Source organism: Dasypus novemcinctus, chromosome 12 (assembly GCF_030445035.2).
Source record: "Dasypus novemcinctus isolate mDasNov1 chromosome 12, mDasNov1.1.hap2, whole genome shotgun sequence".
Lineage (NCBI taxonomy): Eukaryota > Metazoa > Chordata > Mammalia > Cingulata > Dasypodidae > Dasypus > Dasypus novemcinctus.
The window spans coordinates 3517742-3530880 of NC_080684.1; the positions used below are offsets into that span (position 1 = coordinate 3517742).

The window sequence follows — 13139 nt, forward strand, 5'->3', positions numbered from 1 at the left end:
CTCCATATGGGTCACGGAGGCCCAGGGTTTGAACTGTGGACCTCCCATGTGGTAGATGGACACTCTAACCACTGGGCCAAGTCCGCTTCCCTTATATTTTTTAATGTAACATTTTTTGTGATTTAAATATTTGAAAAAAGGCAATTTAATAAAAAATATATTAATAAAAAAAGAGAAATGAGGATGGCACATTTGTTACAGTTGGTTTATAAATATTGAAACATTGCCTTTCTTTGGGACACAGGCCATGTTAAATTTCATCAAAATTTATAAAAGTGTATGGCCCAAAATGTAAACCATAATGCAAATCATTGATCATGGTCAGTAACAATTCTTCAATATTTGTACATCAATTATAACAAATGTATGATCCACATGTAAAATGTTATTAATAGGGGAAAGGGGGAAAAGAGGGAAGAAGTTGGGTACATGGGAATCCCCTCTATTCTGTAAGTGATGTTTCTATAACTTAAAGCTTCTTTGAAGGAAAAACGAAAAAAAAAAATATGACACTGGGGGAATAAACAGAAAAAATGTCATGTACAGACAAGATGAGAGATCTCAAAGGATAGATGTAATGACAAAAATGTTTTTAATTTTATATTTTTAATTAATTTTTTACTATTCCAAAATTTTTTAAAGTTTATATTTTATTTGTTATTTTTAAAACTATCACTATTATTTTTTTATTAATTGAATTTGGTTATTTTCTTAGCTTCATTTTGAAGAAGTTTTGAATCACAGAAGAGTTACAACTGGCAGGGGAAGTTCATCGCTGCAGGGTATCAGTGACTGGGGATACAAGGGGGAAGGCCCATCTGGGGGCATACCTATAAGGCATATAAATGTGGTCAAGTGTTCATAGGGCAATGTCACAGTGAGTGTAGAGTCACAAAATAATTGAAAGAATATTCAATTCCCATCTTGGGGAGCTCTGCCACATTCTCTGTGGGGCCAGTAAGAATTGCCCAAGGACAGGGGCAACGACTACTGAAGGAACATGGACCACTGACCAGGCCTTGATATTGATGACTGTACTTGTGAACCTTTATGTTTGGAATTGAAACATAGACTAGTATTATAGGGTGTCTAAGAGTGACCTCCCGAGAGCCTCCTTGTTGCTCAAATATGGCCTCTCTCTAAGCCAAATTCAGCATACATATGCATTACCTTCCCTCCAGTGGGGACATGATTCCTGGAGATGAGCTTCCCTGGCACAGAAGGATTACTACCACGCACCAACTAGCAATGCAACTAGAAAAAGACATTGACTAATAGTGGGAAAGAGTAAAGACAAATGAGTTTATATTGCTAAGAGTCTTCAAAGTGAGTCAGGAGGTCATTCCAGAGGTTACACTAATGCATATCTCAGGAGGATCACATTGGCTGACACAATAAATATTGCCTCAAATAGTGGAGACATCCAGACACTATGGGCAGAGAAGACAGCTCAGGAATTTGGTGACCTGCCAGCGGGCCCTACATTGGAATTTATGTTCCCAAGTGTGACAGAGTTGTACTCAGTTGTGGTTTCCCTACACATGGCTCTTCTGTTCCTTCTATTTGAACCTATAGTTAATCCTAGAGCTGATAAGTGAATCTTCAAGAGATTAATCTTTGGGCTGTCCATGTGCCAACTGGGTCACGAATCTCAGCAGAGTTACAACAACTACTCACCAGTTCACTGGACTTACCCAGGACAACTAACAAGGAGATGATGAGAGACAACAACCATCTCAAGGAACAGAGAATGTGTGCAACTGCAAGCAAGACAGGCCCATCCACATGTCCCATGGGATCTAAGCCCCCTTTCAACTAGAGGTCAAGTAGGCATCATGATCCCAGAAATCCTCAGGATTGGAGAATGAACAATGAACTAGAGTAGACTTCTGCTATTCTATTAAGCAATTACTGTGATTCTAGTAATGGAGAAACTTTTATCAATGATATGCAAGCAGTGGCCACTGGAGGTCCTGAAGGGAGGAAGAGAGAAAAACAGGTGTATTATGGGGACATATCTGGGACTTGGGGATTGCCATGAATGACACTGCAATGACAGATACAATCCATTATATATCTTGTCATAACTTACAAAATTGTGTGGGAGAGTGTAAACTATGATATGAACTACAACCCATGCTTAGTGTCAGTGCTTCAAAATGTGTTCATCAATTGTAACAAATGGACCACGCTAATGAAGGATGTTGTTAATGAAGGAAAAATGGGAGGGGTTGGGATCAGGGCATATGGGAATCCCCTATATTTTCTATGTAGCATTTATGTAATCTAAGTATCTTTTAAAAAGAAATAAAAATGTATATTTAAATAAAGAGCTGAGGTGGCTCTTACTAATATAGGACAAAGCAGTCTTTAAATCAAAACACATATTAGGGGAAGTGGACTTGGCTCAACTGATAGAGCATCTGCCTACCACATATGAGGTCCAGGGTTCAAACCCAGGGCCTCCTGACCCATGTGGTGAGCTAGCCTATGTGCAGTGCTGATGCATGCAAGGAGTGCTGTGCCAGGCAGGGGTGTCCCCAATGTAGGGAAGTCCAAAGTAGAAGGAGTGCACCCTGCAAGGAGAGCTGTTCTACCCAGAACAAGCACAGCTTGCCCAGGAGTGGTGCTACACACACAAAAAGTTGACATAGCAAGATGACATAACAAAGAGAGACAGATTCCTGGTGCCACTGACAAGAACACAAGTGGACACAGAAAAACACACTGTTAATGGACATAGAGAGCAGAAAACAGGGAGGCAGGGAGGAAGGGGAGAGAAATAAATAAAAAATAAATCTTAAAAAAAAAAACACATATTAGGATCAAAGACGATCATTACATACTGAAAAAGGGGATATTTCAAAAGAAATGTGTAACAATTATGAATCATATGCACCTAACAGCAGAGCCCAAAAATATATGAAGCAAATACTGACAGATTTGAATTGAAAAAAGCAAAGGTTCTACAATAAGAGTAAGAGAGCTTAGCAAATCACTCTCAATAAAGGATAGACAACCTAGTGAGCAGATCAATAAGGAAGTAAAGGACTTGAATGATACAGATACATACAACCAACTAGACCTAACAGACATATATAGCAGACTACACCCAAAAGCAAATTACATATTCTTCTCAAGGGTACATGGATCTTTCTCCAGGACAGAATATATGTTGGGGCACAAAACAAGTATCAAGGAACTAAAAAAATTGAAATCATGCAATACATATTCTCTGACTACAACAGAAACTAGAAATCAACAACAGAGGGAGAAGGGGGAAGTTCACAAGTAGGTGGAAAATAAAATCATCTTAAGCAACCAAAAGGATAAAGAGGAAATAAGAAGCATAATTAAGAATCATCTTGAGGTGAATGAAAATGAAAATAGTACTTAACAAAACTTTTAGGATGCAGCAAAGTCAGTGCTGAGAGGGAAAATTATAGCTCTAGATGCTTACATTAAAATTAAGAAAGACTTCAAATCAGAGAGCTAACCACAAAACTGCCAGAATGTGAAGAAGAGCAAATTATCCAACAGCAAGGAGAATGAAGGAAATAACTAAGAGAAGAGCAGAGATAAATGAAATGGAAAATAGGAAAACAATGGAACATTAGCAAAACCATAAGTTGATTCTTTCTAAAGATTAATGAAATCAATATGGATCTAGATTGACAAAGAAGAGAGGATACAAATAAAGAAAATTAGAATGAAAAATGAGATATTACTACCATCCTTACTGAAATATAAAAGGACCAAAAGTGAATTCTGTGAACAGATGTGTCTTAAATTTGCCAGAGGCTGCTGATACAAAATATCAGAAATGTTTGGGTTTTGTAAAGAGAATTATATTTATGGTAAAAGCTTACAATTCTGAGGCTATGAAATGTCCAAAAAGGCATCAGCAGAGATGCTTTTTCACCACTTTTAGCTACTGGTGATACTGGGATCCTCCAACATGGCAAAGCAAGATAGGCAAACTCTCAGCTTTCCCTTACAGAATCTACCATCTCCTGGAGCTCATCTGTGGACAAGCAGTCAGAGAACTTCTTTCTTTTAGTTCCTTCTCTCCAGTCTTGGCTGTTCTGCCTTATTTCCATGTTCATCTGTGGATTATAAGGCAAATGGCTCATCTGTTCAGCCATGAACTGTTCTGTTATCCCACTCTCTTTGGGAGTATTGTGCTTAAATTTTGGCTGCAGTTGATCCTCAAGTCCTCTCTCACATGGCAGGATCAAAAATGATAGTGTCTACTTTCTCTGTCTCCAATTACATAAGTCCCAGGAAGTGGGAAGGATCCCAAACTCTGTCACACTTCAATGATGTAGTCCAATCAAAAGGAACTGACACACACAGGAAGGGGTTAGGTCAAAAACCTAATCTTTTACATTTTGGAAGGCATAAAAGAAATTCAAACTGTCACAAGATATATGTCAATAAATTATATAACCTGAGTGAAAAAGGAAAATTCTGAGAAGCACATAAACTACCTATATTGACTGAAGAAGCAATAGAAGATATAACAAAACAATGACTAATAAAGAGATTGTATCCATAATCAAAACTTCTGAACAAAGAATAGTTCAGGACCACATGGATGTACAGGAAAATTTTAGGACACATTTAAAGAAGGCTTAACATTAATTCTGCTCTAAATCTTCTAAAAACCTGAAGAGGAGGAGAAATTACCTAACTCATTCTATGAAGCCAGCTATTTTGCTAAGGAAGAGGCAGAAACTCTAAATGCTATGCAAAGGCAGATTTATTCAGTCAAATGAATTTCAGGTTATATCAAATGATTAAAACAATTAAGCAATAACAGAAGAGTAATCAATTAAATGACATAGGAAAGAATGAAAGTATATACAACCACTCACCAAATCAGGAAAACACATCTGATCTTTCATGAGGCTGGGAAGTCTCTTTGCTGGTGATCAGAGTCCCAATTGGAAAAATGGTCCCAGGCAGCATGTCCTCTCCTGGGTGATACTTCAACTGGTAACTTAGGGGCTATCCCTGTTAAGGGGCTCCAAACCTCAGAACCCCAATGAGTCTTGCAACTTGGGAGGAATAACCTCATCAAAAGTAACAAAATCCATCTGGTGGGAGAGTGGCCAGCACTCCACAGGAGAGACACAGTTTCTTGAGGAGTCTTGTTCTATTCTTTTCATGATACAGTAACATTAGCTTTATCTTGGTGTTAACTTTACAGGGGCTACAAATTGGACATGCAAATACCACATCTAATAACTTGTTCCTTTAAACATTTGTTTTTTGGGTAATGAATGATGGAGCTGCCTGCATAGCAGCATAATATTGCAAAGGACAAAGGATAAGTTAATCATTCACAATTCTAGACTGGAACAGTGGAGACTATTGATTAGAAAGCTTATGAATTCACAATTCTTAATAATAATTTTCTTATAGTATACCAGCATTACTTTCATTGTTAATATAAAGATACCACAAGAAAAGAATATTGAGACCAAAATCTCATTAATTTAAAAGTAAAAATTCTCAATGAAATACTAGCAAACTGAATCCAGCAGCATCTTAAAAGAATTATACATGATGATGAAGTGGCAATCATCCCTGATATGCAAACATAAGAAAATCAACTAATGTAATCCACCACACTAACAGAATGAAAGAAAATACATGATCATCTCAATAAAGGCAGAAAATGCATTTAACAAAATACAGCACCATTTGTAGATAAAAAATACTTAGAACACTAGGAATAGAAAGAAATTTCCTCCACATGCAAAGGGTATATATGAAAATCCCATAGCTAACATCCTACTTAATGGTGAAAGACTGAAAGCCTTCCATCTATGATCAGGAAGACAAGGATGAGCAGTGAATCCTCTGTTATTCAATATTGTACTAAAGTTCTTGTCAGAGAAATTAGTCAAGAAAAAGCAATAAAGGCATCCAAATTGGAAAGGAAAAGGTAAAACATTCTCTATTTGCACTTGCTAACATCCTATATACAGAAAGTTCAGAAAAATCTACAAAAAAAAAAAAAAAATCCTAGAACTAATAAATGAATTCAGCAGATTGGCAGGGTACAAAATCAATAGCCAAAAATCAGTAGTGCTTCTATACACACACAAAAAAACAATTAGAATAAGTGAAGAAAAATATCAAATTAAAAAATCAAACATAAAAGAATAAATATGACTAAGTATATAAAGGACTTCTAAACAGAATACAACAAAACATTGCTAAAGGACATTTTAAAAAATCTAAATAAATGGAATGCTATTGCATGTTCATGGGTTGGATGTCATCCTAATGTCAATACTACCCAAAGCAATTTGTAGAATCAATGTATTACCAATTAAAATTTAAACAAGTTTCTTCACAGAATGGAAAAGGAAAACCATAAAATTTCTTAGGATGAATATTGGGCCCTGGATAGCTGAAACAACCATGAAAAGAAGATAGGAGTTGCAGGACTCACACTTTCCAACCTTAAAAGTTATTTTTTAAAACAGCAATCAAAAGACCATGGTATTATTGCATTGCTAGACATATAGAACAAAGGCACTGAATTAAAAAGTCAGTACTCAACCCTGACATTCCTGGCCAATTATTGACAAGGTGGAAAAAACCTCTCAATCTGGAAAGAATTGTCTCTTCAACAAATGGTGATGGGAAAGCTATATTACCATGAGTAAAAATTAGGTAGAGGCTGCTAGAAAAAATGGTGCTGAAACAGGTAGGCAGAGTCTGACCCTTTCACAAAAAAAGTGGATGGAAGGCAGGGACCTTCTAAAGGTGTTGCTTTGGATATACAGAGAATGGGAAGATGCTCTGACTCATCTAGGTGTGTACTGGAAAGAAAAAAGAAACCAAAGGAAAGTCACGAGTTGCACCTGTGGTGGGAAATGGCACCTATAATTCACCCTCAGAGCAAGGAGCATTGGTGGAACCCCTGGCTTGCTGCTGCCAACTGAATGGGAGGGGGTGCTCCCAGGGAGGAATAGGGGTCTGACAGAGGGTGGAGAGTGGTTTCTTCATGGTGAGTTTGGCCAGCTGAGCCCCCTTTGTATCTCAGAAAGGACCATGACCAAATAGGGGAGGGAAGGGGGATGTGCCCAGGCAGGCTGTCATGCCCAGCCACCAGGGGAAAGTGAGGAACTAGAATATAGAGAGGGTAAGACAGGTACCTAAACAGCCAGACTCACAAACTGTAGTCTAAAAAATTTGGGGAAGATGGGGCAGAGAGCTTTCTGAATCCTAATCATACTAAGAAGACAATTTAACTGAGTGGAGGAATTGCCACCTTGCATAAACAATGCCCCTGGTTTGATTCCCTGGTATCCTAAGTAACATGGAGAAATGATCCACTGGGTTATCAGGTATTCAGGAGATATGATAGGAAATATGGTAGACATTCATTTATTTTATGTTTTCTAGGATTTGTTATTTTTTAAAGATTTTTTAAAACTTGTTTTCCTTATTTTACTAAATCCCTGTATATTACCTGCAAAGTGCAGGCTGCAGGGTGATTGATGAACACTGGCAGACTGAGAAGCTCCTTAGGGACCTAAGAGGGAAGGTTGTTTTTCCTTGGTTGTTCTTTTTTTTTTTTTTTTTTAAGTTGGTGCTGTTCTTTTCTTGTATTGTTTTGTCTTTCTTTTTCCCATTTCCCTTTAACTGACTTTTTCTACCTATGTTGTTTCTTTTTTTTATTTTTCATCTTCTGTTTTCAGGTGTTTTTCTTTCATTCCACCAATTTTGGTTTGGTTTCCAATTTTTTTTTTCTTTTTGCTTTCTCTTTTGTCCAACTGTTCTTTTTGTTTTGTTTTGTTTTTTGCTTTTTTCTCTTCTCATCATTCTGGACTTTTAAATCACTGCATATATTTTTCTATTTACTTCACATTTCATTTTTTTCTTTCACCTTTTTCATAATTATTCTTCTGTATTTATTATATTTTACATGTGTGAATTATTTATTTTCCTAGGTCTTACATTGTTCCTCTTCCATCTTTTAGATTATTATAACTATTATTCTTTCTCTCTACTTATCTCATTTTCTCTTATCCTAATTCACTTTTTTCCTAATGGAACAAAGACAACAGCAAGGAAAAAGAATAAGAGGAACTAAGTGTCAAAGGGAAACCTTACCACACAAACAAAAACAACAACAAAATAAAACCCTAGAGTAGAAAAGAAGCTAATCAACTGAATAAATTCATCAAGGCATATGCCTAGACATTAATAAATTTACAAGCCATACTAAGAAACAGAAGACATGGCCTAGTGTAATGCACAAATAAAAAATAGGAGGAGATGCATTACATGGGAAGAAGAAGAGATGTCAACAAACAAACAAACAAACCATGAGTCAAATTAATGAAGTGAAGGAAGAGATTAAAGATATTAAGTAGACACTTGAAGAACATATCAAAGAAAACATACACATATATAAAAGGATAATGGATATGATGGTGATGAATGGCAAAGTGCAAGAAATAGAAAATGCACTGGAAGCACATAACAGCAGATTTGAACAGGAAGAGGAAAGAATTAGTGATGTGAAAGACAGTAGTACATCTGAAATCAGACCAGTAGTAGAACAGATAGATACAAAGATAGAAAAAATACATCAGGGACTCAGGGACTACAGTGACAAATGAAATGTACAAACATATGTATTTTAGGTATCCCAGAAGGAAAAGAGAAAGGAAAGGGGCAGAAGGGGGATTGGAGGAAATGATGTTTGAAAATTTCCCAACTCTACTGAGGGACATGAATGTACATGTTCAGGAAGTGCAGCACAAACTAGTATAAAACCTAACAGGCCTAATTGAAGACACATTATTTGTCAAATGTCCAATGCTCAAGACAACATGAATACTGAAAGTAGCAAGAGAAAAGAGAATCATCACATACAAGGGAAGCTAGAAAAGATTATGTAGCAGTTTGGCATTGTTTATGAGTTCCAAAAATAGTTGATTATATTTGTAATCTGCACTGTCCCAGGTATCACCTTTACTTGATTAAATTATGATTAGGACTTTGGGCCATGTGAGTAGGGTGTTGAGTTCTCTCCCTTTGGTGGGCAGGGACTCACAAAGAAAAGACATGGCAAAGGACAGAGTTGGGAGATTTTGGCTGGAGCCTGGGAAGTAAACACACAGGAGAATGCAAAGCAGTTGAACCCAGAGAGAAGCAAGACCCAGGGAGAGATATAGAGCCATTTGCCTGATGGCCTACAACTGGCCTTGTGAAGCAGCAAGAGCAGCTGGGCCCAGAGAGAGGCAAGCCCCAGAAAGAGAGGAACACAGGAAGCCAGAACCCTCACAGACAACAGCAGCTGTAATTCACCTAGATGTAGCAATAGACTTTGGTGAAGGAAATAATTCATACCTTATGGTCTGGTAACTGTAAACTATTACCCCAAATAAATAATGTTCATAAAAACCAACCATTTCTGGTATTTTGCATCAGTATCCCTTTGGCTGACTAATACAGATTAAGTTTTAATTTCTCATTTGAAACCACAGATGCAAGAAGGCAGTGGTATGTCACAGTTAAGGTGTTAAATGAAAAACTTCCAGCCAAGGAATCTCTATCCTGAAAAGCTGGCAATCAAAAATGAGGAAGAGTTCAAAATATTTACAAATAAACAGAAATTAAGAGTGTTTGTCAATAAGAAACCTGCACATGAAGGAATACTAAAAAGAGTTATGCAGTTTGAAAGAAAAAACCAGGAGAGATAGAGTTGAAGGAGAGTACAAGAGAAAAAGATATAAAGAGAAGTAAAAACCATATATGACATACAGAAACCTAAAGATATTATGGCCAATGAAGGAATTCCTCTACAGTAATAACAATGAATATTAATGGATTAAACTCTCTCCAACTAAGAGACAGAAATTGGCAGAATGGATACAGAAATAGGAGCCACCTATATGCTATATACAGAAACTCACCTTAGACCCAGAGATGAAAGGGGGCTGAAAGCAAATGGTTGGAAAAGAATTTCACATGCAAAAAATATCCAAAAATGGGTTGGAGTAGCTATACTAATATTGGATAGACTTTAAAAGAAAACTATTATATGAGACAAAGAAGAACACTATATATTAATAAAAAGGGATAATCTATGAAGGAGAAAGGAAAATCATAAACATTTATGCACCTAACCAAGACACCTAAAAACACTTCAGGCAAACATTGGAAAACTAAGTGAAGAAATAAATGCCTTGACAGTCATAGTGGGGAACATTAAAGCAGCATTATCAGCATTAGATAGAATATCTCAACAGGGAATCAATAAAGAAAAAGAGACCTTGGATAATACATTAAAGGATATGGATCTAAAAGACACATACAGAACATTTCCCCCAGATATACATTCTCCTTAAGTGCACATGGATCTTAAGTGCATTTGGCAATATAATAGGCTAGACCCTAGAAAAACTCTCAATGAATTTAGAAAGATTGACATTATACAAAGTACTTAGTCTGTCAACCATGGAATGAAAGTGGAAATTGGTAAAGTACAGAGAATTATATTAGGAACAAAGATATGGAAAGTAAACTACTCAGTCTTAGACAATTTGTGAGTCAAGGAGGAAATTGCAAAAGAAACCAGAAACTACATTGAAACTAAATAAAATGACAACACAATGTATCAAAACCTATAGGATACAGTAAAACCTGTACTTAGAGGGAAATTCTTAGCTATAAATGACTATTAAAAAAGAAAGAGGTAAAATCAAAGACCTAAGAGGACACCTGTAGGAATTAGAAAAAGTATGACGAACTAACTCCAAAGGAAGTATAAAGAAGGAAATAACAAAGATTAGAGCAGAGCTAAGTGAAACAAAAAATAAGCAAGCACTAGAAAATATAAAAACCTAAAGCTGGTTCTTTGTGAAGACTAATAAATTGACAAACCTTTAGAATAACAAAGAGAAAAAGAGAGAAGGTGCAAATACATAAAATAAGAAACAAGGAAGGGGATATCACCACAGATGCTGCAGAAATAAAGAGTATCATAAGAAGACACTCTGAAAAATTTTATGCCAACAAGATGGATAATTTAGAGGGAATGGACAAATTCCTAGAAACCCACAAGCACTGTACATTGATGGAAGAAGAAATTCATTAACTCAACAGAACAATCACAAGTAATGAGATTGAATAAGTCATCAAAACCCTCCCAAATAAGAAGAGTCCAGGATCAGATGGCTTCACATGTGAATTCCACCTAACATTCCAGGAAGATTTAACAACAATCCTGCCTAAATTCTTCCAAAAAAAAAAAACAGAAAAGGAGGGAACATTGCCTAATTCATTCTATGATGCTAACATCACCCCAATTCCAAAGCCAAATAAAGATGCCACAAAAAAAGGAAAACTACAGACCAATCTCTCTAATGAGTCTAGATGCTAAATTCATAAACAAAATACTCAATAATTGTATTTAACAACACCACAAACAAATTATACACCATGATCAAGTGAGTTTCATCCTTCCTATGCAAGGAAGTTCCAACATGAGAATATACAGATCAAAAGAAAAAAATTACATTTTAATCTTTATAGATGCAGAAAAAGCATTTGGCAAAATATAGCATCCTTTCCTGATAAAAGCACTTGAAAAGATAGGAATAGAAGGAAATTTTCTCAACCTGATATGAAAAACACAGTGAACATCATATTCAATCATGAAATCCTAAAAGCATTCCCTCCAAGATTTGGAATGAGACAAGAATGCCTATTGTCACCTCTCTTGTTTAACATTGATTTAGAAGTTCTTGCTCAAGGATCTAGTCAAGAAAAGTACATAAAAGGCATCCAAATTGAAAAGAAAAAAGTAAAAATTTCACTATTTGCAAGTGGAAGATAAATGGAAAAAAATGTCACTACATACAAGACAATAGATCTTACAGTGATGAAAGTTGTAATGCCAAACATTTCTAATTTTTTATTACAAATTCTTATTTTGTTGTAATTTTTGCTATTTTTAAACTATAATTATTTCATTTTCTTACAAATGTTTTTGGTTATATTGGCTTTGTTTTTGAAGAAGTTTTGGATAACAGAAGTGTTACAAATGTGGCAGGGAAGTCATTGGTGCAGGATGTCAGTGATGTGAGATGCTTGGGAAGTTCACCTACATACTTATAAGACATACAAATGAGTTCCAATGTTCACAGTGCATTTCATGGTGGGTGGAGAGCCACACAATAACTAAAAGAATACCCAATTCCCATCCTAGAGTGTTCTGGCACATTCTCTAATGGGATAGTAAGAATTGCCCAAGTACAGGGGCATTGACTGGTGAAGAAGGATGGACCATTAATGGGCCCTTGATTTTACTGACTGTATTTATGAACCTTTAGTTTTGAAATTGGAAGTTAGCATAGTATTCTAGTTGCCTAAGAATTACCTGAGAGCCACCTTTTTGCACAAATGTGGCCACTTTGCTAGCCAAATTCAGCATATAAATGCATTATCTTCTTCCCAGCATGGGAAATGATTCCTGGGGATGAGTCTCCCTGCTACCAAGGGATTACTATCAAGCACCATCTATCAATGCAATTGGACAAAGACCTTTAAAAAACTATGAAATATTAAATACAATTGAGTTTATAGGGCTAACAACCTTTAAAATGAGTTAGGAAGTTGTGTCAGCCAAAGGGGTGCTGATGCAAAATACCAGAAATCAGTTGGTTTTTATAAAGGGTAATTTTTTTGGGGGTAGAACCTTGCAATTACTAGGACATAAAGCATAAATTATTTCCCTTACCAAAGTATTTTGCCATGTGTTGAAGCAAGATGGCTCCTGACTCAGGCAGGGTTCATGCTTCCTAGGTTTCTCTCCTCCTGGGGTTCACTTCTTTCTGGACTCAGCTCCTCTGTTTCCTCCACAAGGTCACCTGTAGTCTATGAGGCTCTCTAGGCTTTGCCTCTCTACAAGGCCAACTGTACACTATTAGGTGAATGGTTTCTCTTCCTGGGGTCTTCTCTCTTTCCTCACAACCAAACTCCTTTGTGTACTTACATCCTGGGGCTCCAGCTCAAGCTCCCAGCATCAAAAACTCCAACTCTTTCCTTTGCCATGTCTTTTACCTGTGAGACCCACCCACCAAGTGGTGGGGACTCAATACCCT

General features: G+C 36.5%; 1 protein-coding gene across 2 annotated transcripts in view; it reads right to left on the bottom strand.

The window, feature by feature from the left end:
• The window catches only part of LOC101428841 (zinc finger protein 596-like), a 158269-nt gene that overhangs the window by 71142 nt on the left and 73988 nt on the right, over positions 1-13139 (bottom strand). The window lies entirely within an intron of this gene.